Source organism: Dysidea avara, chromosome 5 (assembly GCF_963678975.1).
Source record: "Dysidea avara chromosome 5, odDysAvar1.4, whole genome shotgun sequence".
In the NCBI taxonomy this organism is placed as follows: Eukaryota; Metazoa; Porifera; class Demospongiae; order Dictyoceratida; family Dysideidae; genus Dysidea; species Dysidea avara.
Window position 1 is genome coordinate 39,272,390 of NC_089276.1, and position 8,457 is coordinate 39,280,846.

The following is an 8,457-nucleotide window of genomic DNA, read 5'->3' on the forward strand; positions in this document are numbered from 1 at the left end:
ACACACAAAAACACTAATTTACAACCTTTAACTCACAAATTTCTACAGCACACCATACAATAAAAGAAAGCCTTTGAATTTCTCTAACCAATTCCGACCGTACAAATGGGAAAATGTTGCACATAGCGACAGTTATTTGCTGCTGATGATGACATAATACACACTCCATACATTAACCTATTGGAAAATTTAATTATCTCGCCGGGAAAATCCCAATTCACAAGTTGTTATCCTCAACCAAATTCGCTAAATTTGGTATCATTCCACGCAGTGAAGGATGCTTAATAAGACTCCGACCGTACAAATTGTTAAACAGGTTAATTTATAGAAATATGTTTAAAAAACACGTGTTTTTACGGGCATTGGAACACGTAAATTTCGCAGTACAAGGCTCCTTTTTAGCTCCCCCCTCTTTACTACACAAAGAACTTACACATGAATCGAATCGCCTTTCATCAAGGAATATGATAAACCAAACTGCGTGTCTATCAACCAAAGTACGCAGAAGTTATGGTGCCTTGTTTAGAGGACGGTGTTATTTTATACGAAACAGACGTAACCCATTCAGAAATCCGGAATATCTTACACAAGTTTTGATATGTGTTGTATCTTCATCGTGGTCGAATAAATATAACGATCCGTAATTAACCGATTATCTTCCGGTTACACAATTAAGAAACAATAACTGGTCATAGAACTGCTGTGGGCACCTCAGTTTCTACACCTTGATACTAAAATTAGAACTAGTTCGTCATTTTAAACCCAATAAGTATGAAAATTTCAGAAAGCGTTTGCGGAAGAAGAGCATCTGATAACTGAGAAACCAGAGAACAAATATAGAAACACGTTTGCTTGTACGGTTTTCAATAATGTAGTTTTAGAGAATCAAGTCTCTAGGGCGTAAATTGTGGGACTAGTTCTAGTTTGAAGCGGAAAATTGTAACTTGCCTTCTACAGTCAGTTAAGACATGGGATTTGGGCTAAACTGTGCAGTAGTGATACATGTAGCTTATTGTAAATAAAGAGACTTTAGCAGAATGGTTTAATCCATTCATAAGTTATAGCAGAAAACATAATTTATGGGAAGCTGTACATGGATATGTACAGAGCACCCTTAATCACTTAACGCTGTTATTTTCACAATCACTAACTAACCTGCAGAACTAATTCACAGTGCTTTTGTTTCATTGTAACACTAATGTAGTGAAGGTTAATGGCTGTCAAGACATCGAAATAGTTCAGAGTGTTCCTTTCCAAATATCCACCATTCTATCTGCCATAGAAAAAGTGATTTTCAACCTTAAAATGACGAGCTTAAATTTCCTTCTGCTATAGCTCATCTTAATCTCTATTCATTGCGTTTTCCAAATCTGGTTTGGAATCTGAGGTATCTATCATGTGTTGCGCCTTTATTGCATGCCCCCGAAATGCCTAATACAAAATGTGACCAGATCTGCGAAAACCCGACTCAATTGCACAAGCATAAATTTACAGTATAAAACATTGAATACAATCGGTAAAATACTTGCGCATTATTATTAGTAGTACTTTACAGTGACCAGCACTGAAGGTCTGACAGCAACATGTGCTGCGGCCTTTGGATTACCTAACCTAATAGGAACTGGAGACTTTAAATGATTACTTAACCTGCTAACAATAAGGTGAAACAGAAAAGGGCCAAAGAAAGGAAAAAAAATCCCTCCTACCCCAGGATTCGAACTGCAGGCCACCCAATGTCTAGTTGAGCGCCACACTCAGTCTCCTCCGGGGGGGACGGATTTTCTTCCTTTAAACCTAAGTATTTATTATTAGTAGTACTTTACAGTGACCAGCACTGAGGGTCTGACAGCAACATGTGCTGCGGCCTTTGGATTACCTAACCTAACAAGAACTGGAGACTTTAAATGATTACTTAACCTAGCTAACAATAAGGTGAAACAGAAAAGGGCCAAAGAAAGGAAAAAAAATCCCTCCTACCCCAGGATTCGAACTGCAGGCCACCCAATGTCTAGTTGAGCGCCACACTCAGTCTCCTCCGGGGGGGACGGATTTTCTTCCTTTAAACCTAAGTATTTATTATTAGTAGTACTTTACAGTGACCAGCACTGAGGGTCTGACAGCAACATGTGCTGCGGCCTTTGGATTACCTAACCTAACAAGAACTGGAGACTTTAAATGATTACTTAACCTAGCTAACAATAAGGTGAAACAGAAAAGGGCGAAAGAAAGGAAAAAAAATCCCTCCTACCCCAGGATTCGAACTGCAGGCCACCCAATGTCTAGTCGAGCGCCACACTCAGTCTCCTCCAGGGGGGACGGATTTTCTTCCTTTAAACCTAAGTATTTATTATTAGTATTGGGTGGCCTGCAGTTCAAATCCTGGGGTAGGAGGGATTTTTTTCCCTTTCTTTGGCCCTTTTCTGTTTCACCTTATTGTTAGCTAGGTTAAGTAATCATTTAAAGTCTCCAGTTCTTGTTAGGTTAGGTAATCCAAAGGCCGCAGCACATGTTGCTGTCAGACCTTCAGTGCTGGTCACTGTAAAGTACTACTAATAATAACTAATAATACTAAACTAATAAAAATACTGTAAATTTTTTGAACATCTCTTTCTTAGTGAAGGAAAGGACTAACAATAAAATCCTGGATATCATCTTATTTGCCTGCTCAAGAGGAGTTGGAAAATCTTTGTTTCGTTGCAGTAGACCTAAGGATACGGAAGTTATGAGCATTTGTTTACGTCACGTCGAAGCAATCATATGTGATCGATTTTTCTTCACATGTTTTGCCTTTGTATGCAGTGAAGAAGGGTACATAAAGGAAAAACCTACCAGTAAATGATTTCCCTGTTCATGATGAACATGATAGTGAAAATTGTAGCTCTGTACCTCAATTCGTTGGTAAGTTACAAATGTTTTTGTAGGTGCCTGTAATTTATTGTCCCTATACTTGCTGTATAAATCGATTTTTCTCTTGTTGCTATTTTGTAGAGCTGTAACTCCTAAAGTTAGTGGCATATGAGGCTTAAACTTTGCCAGAGGGTACACTTGGCTAAGCAGATTATAAATATTTAATAAACAGGAATTTTAAAAATGCGCAATTGTGTTGGGTTTTCACAGATCTAGTCACAAATGTATGGGGAAATTCGCTACACCCGGTCGGTTTAGGTCATTTTGACGCACAAAAATTTCCGTGAATTGGAGACATCGTAGTACTCGTAGAGAGTGTATCAAATTTGGAAAGTTACTAAACAGACTTGAGGTAGGCGGTACATGACAATTAATTTAATTTTTAGTGGTTTTTCAATAGAAATGTATTGGTCATGCCTGTTCCAGCTGGCATTTTTTCCTTAACAAAAGTATAGCAAATGTCCACAAACTTCTTGATATGACAGACTGACTGGCGAGACTAGTATGCAAGTACTCCTTAATGTGTCAGAGGCTCCAACTTTAGATCTTTCTTGGGAGTGAGACTTTTCACAAAGGGATGCAGCCCTTCTACCGCAACCATGCAATTCAGCAAAGTTATATAATAACCATCACTTCAGGAATTCATGACATCATGATAGCATGGCCTCCTTGTGCTAGGTATTTTGAAAGTGTTTTTGTATGTACAGTTACATACAAAAAAGAGAAGTATGACTAACCACTACCAGTGGCCTAGCTACTATTGAGGTAACCGAGGCAGCTGCCTCAGTAAAAAATGTTCAACAATTCAGGCTGAGCAGGCCTGAGTTTTGACACCCCAAGTTTTCTATTCGTACATTACTAAGCAACATAACTGTACTACATATAATAGAAGTAGGGCTGGAGCCCATGGTGACAAAGTGTGACATTGGTTGGACCCCTTTTCAGCTTGTATCATGGAAAAAGATTGCGATACTCTAATAGAGCAGGCATCGTAATATGCTCTAATAGAACATTCAGTACAGATTATGTCCACTGTTCTCATTACACTGCTTGGTCTATGTCATCTACATTTATGTTATAATTGTCTTTGAATTACTTTTCAAAAGTTCCAATGAGTCAATTGCATGGCATTACATTGAGTAGTGTTGTTTTGGTTCTAAAGTACTAGAACTAAATACACTTTTAGTACAGCTATTTAATTTTAGTTTTGGTACACTAGAACTAAACTAAATTTATGAATAATTTTGGTTCAAAAACTATAACTAAACTAAAATTCTTTAAACTTCTGGTTCAAAAACTAGAACTAAACCAAAACCTTTTCAACTTTGAGTTCAAGAACTGGAACTAACTCATGTAATTCTATGCCTAAAAGATTATTCCTATTAGCACTTTTCTTTGAAGATGCTGATGCTTGCAAATGATACACATACCACAAATGTGTTACCATTGATTCTGCTGATTAAGCATTTTTCTTTCTGCTATTTAAACTCAATTATTTAAAGCATTTGTTTATTTGTATAAAATGGCAAGTGGAGGTGGAAGACCAAAGTCAAGTGGAGTATGGGGCTACTTTAGGTTTGATAAGATCAATGACAAAAGTGTGTGTGATGTAAAAACTAATGATGGTTCAGTTTGTGGTAAAGAATTTAAAGGCCAGTCTTGATGAACTTGCCTGGGACAACCTTACTGCAACACAGTGGAAGCATTTAGAATTCATTCAACAACTACTTCAGCCATTTGCTCATCACACTAACATCACTTCAGCCGAAAACAGCACAACCATTGCAATGGTTATTCCTGTCCTTAAAGAACTAAACCTGCACTTTGAAGAAATGTGCAAAACCAGTGGAGTAGCTGTAGTATCCAGGAGAATGCTTATTGATTTAAACCAAAGATTTATGTTTGCTACCAATCCTGATATGCCTAATTTTGATCCAGTTTATGTAGCAACCACTTTGGTAAACCCTGCATATCGTAAGATACTGAATGATAAACAGCTAGAAAAGGCAAAAGAGTTCATATTACAACTAATGCATATTAACAGACATGCTGAAGAAACGGAACAATCGTCACCAGGAAGTCAAGAAAATGACAATGAAGAAATTAATTTGCCAATTTCAAATGATGATCAAGATGGACAGCCCCCACCTGCAAAACGCTTTAAACATTTAGATCGAGTCAGTAGACTGCTAGATGAAGAAGATGATGAACAGGGCCATCAAGAGAACATATCAACCACAATATTGCTGGAGGAGCAACAATTGAATCAGTACATAGAATCCAGAGTTAGTAAAGATGATAAAAAATCGATCCTTTTGAGTTTTGGCAGAAGAAAAAAAATGAGTTTCCAGATCTGGCTTTAACTGCTTGCAAAATTCTCGCAACACCTGCATCATCAGCTCCTGTTGAGAGAATTTTTTTCTTCAGGGGGAGAGGTTACCAGAGGTAAAAGAAATCATTTAACAAACCATAATCTAGAACGAGAGATATTCTTGTGAAAAAACAAAATGTACATTCAAATTTAATTTAAATTCTTGCTGTGCAATAGATGTGTGAAAGTGTGCAACTGGGTATATTAATAACCTCTGTATGGCAAGGGTTGAATTTGGTTTCACTGATTCAGATTCAGATTCTAATAAAAACTGAACATACTAGTAGTACACTAACTAAAACTAACTAAAATTGGATACTGCAACTAATACTAACTAAAATTACAGAAGAGCTGGGTACTAGAACTAATACTAACTAAAACTATATAGTTAGCTGAGAGTACTAGAACTAAAACCAACTAAAATTGCAGGTATTTAGGGGTACTAGAACTAAACTAACTAAAACTACAGCTAACTAATAGTACTAAAACTAGAATCAAACTAAAATGATTTAGCAGTACTAAAACAACACTAACATTGAGCTAATTGATCATACATATCATGCATTAGCAGTTACAATCAAAAATTAGCCTCCACATGCCAACTCAAATCATAAATTTTCCTTGAGGGAGCATGCATCCAGACTCTTGGCTTGACATACTTAACACATGCAGTTGAAAGAGATAATCTCTGACTTAAATATCACATCAGATCAATAAAAGTATCTGACCACTGAAATATCTGGTCAGTTTTTTGTGTTGAATGCAATAAACTAGTCTAATAATTGAAGCATGATATTATTGTTATTATTTTTAGTACTTTATGGTGACCAGCACTGAAGGTCTGACAGAACATGATATACTGTAGCATTAACCATTACTTATGATATGTACTCTTCCATCCAACAAGAGAGTCAACCTGCAAATGCTGTACCATCCATGCTTGAAGGTGTTTGTGAATCAGTCGAGTCAGAAATAGACCCTCTCAATTAGGTCAATCTATAAACTTTGCCTTGGTAAAAAAATTTTTTCTGGCTACGTCACTGACTACAATTGAGTGTACAAATATTAATGACTGTAAGGTATGTGTGCTTGCTATACATTATAATTGCAGTAATTCATTACAATTACCATGACAACTGTAACTAGCTCACATGATCAGTTGGACTACACATTTTAATGATCATCTTGTGTATCTATGAGATGTCATGCCAATTCATCTACCTGATGTTCACACAGTGTAGCTATTTTGCAGCAACAGAATCACTGAACTTAACAACTATATCCTGCCTGCTAGGGCTGGCAAGGGGAGGGGCACAAACAGGCTAAGTTTTAGGTGGTTGGAGAGAGCAGATTCTCCTGTATTTTTAAGCAGCAATGATAATTAGTAGGTTGATTTTGGTCGTTATGGCCTTTGCAGATGGTCATGTTAAAAGCTGTTTAAAAGGCTGGCTATGAAACCCTTAAACACCAGCAACACGATGATTACTTTTAGAGGTGCTTAGTACAAATTGAAGGTACTGAGTGGCAGTTTGACAGCTGTGTTTCAGGCAAGTTTGCAATAAATGGTGGTAATATGCTGAGTTATATAAATTGATTTTGTTCTGATAAGGTGTTTAATATTTCTATCAAAATAAGTATGGCTCTTCTACAAAGGGAGGAGGGAGGGAGGGGCATTTGGGGCTGGATCCACCATTGGCCTGGATTCCAAGTGACCTTTCAAAATTCCAGTACACTGTTTGCTGTCCTAATACAACTCTTCTCAGTTGTTGAAAGAAATCAATCAACCACCATTGAGAGTTTTGACCGCCAAACAAATTTTTAAACAAGAGATCATGTGAGTCGCTGAATGTCAAGTAAATTAAACCTCAGGAAGCATAGCCAGTCATAGAAAATCCTGGGAGTAAGGAAGAAACTGTAGGCATGAGAATACAAATGTTGGGCGTGAGAGCGTGAGATTGAAGGCCAAATCGTGAGAATCGCATGAGAGTTGGAACCTGTGTTGTGTATTTACTTCCAATAACCCTGTAGAACCACAGATCAAAATGTATGGGTGATTGCTTGATTTCATCTGAAAAGGTGTCTTGATTACCTGACAAATTAGCATAAACACTTAGTAAATTCACTTTGTTGGGTTTGCTTTTTGTTTACAAGTTGACTTGTTAAGGTGCTTGATCTCCTAGAACTTGATTCAGTGTAATCTTGATTGCTTGATTCAATTTCATCTCTGCTCACAAATGGTTCTACAGGACTATCACAATTCAATATAAACTATTGTATCACCATTAATTCTAAGCTCTCCAAGCCTCCTAACAAAAAAAAAAAAAGTGGATATAGTGCTGGCACCAGTTATGAATGTGAATGGCTGTTATACCGGCACTGGCGCATCATTTAACTGGACTATCAAACACACCAGTTGTATTGAGGTGAACCGGGGTTGGTACATGTTCAATTTGCCCCGAGCATTTGACTTCAGGGCACGCAACCAATAGTTGGCCTCAGGTCTTGTACTTTAGGGTACTCTAAAAGTATTTATTAGTGTTAGGGTTGGGTTCAGCTTTGGTTTCTTCTTTAATCTTGTTATATTATAGAAGCCACTTCAGTTGGATGTTTATAAGGTACAAAGTAAGGCAGGAGGGTAGTTGCAGCACCAGTGGTACAGTGGTTATGAGTATGGATTATGAGTGTGGAGGCTCCGGTTCAAGCAGTCAACTATTTTTTGCTTTCTTAAGTTTTGTATATAAGTTTTTTTTTTTAATGCACATGACTGGCGGCACTTTATCACCTGCCAAAAAATAATGAGGACAATAAGCAATGTTGCATTGTAGGCTTGGCCAAATTTGGTAGGTAAGGCACTGAAGGTGGAGGGCATTTGCAGTAATCCAATAAAATAGTTCCAAATTGAAGAGGGAGCATGGAGCTATATGTATATATAAATCATGCCTTCTTTCTTCCTCTCACAATGTGGCACACCAGCTTTCTTGGCTGCAAGACAGATGTACTTCATGCCAGATTTTTGCTGAGATGGTCACATTGGATGTGACTTACTACCCAACAAGCTGTGTCAGAAGATAGTCAGCATATGCATTAGATAGCGACCTGTTTGCACAAGCATGTGTATTCAGAAAAAGGAAATTTAAAAATAATTTGTAAAATTATGCATGCTACAAAGAAAAATACGC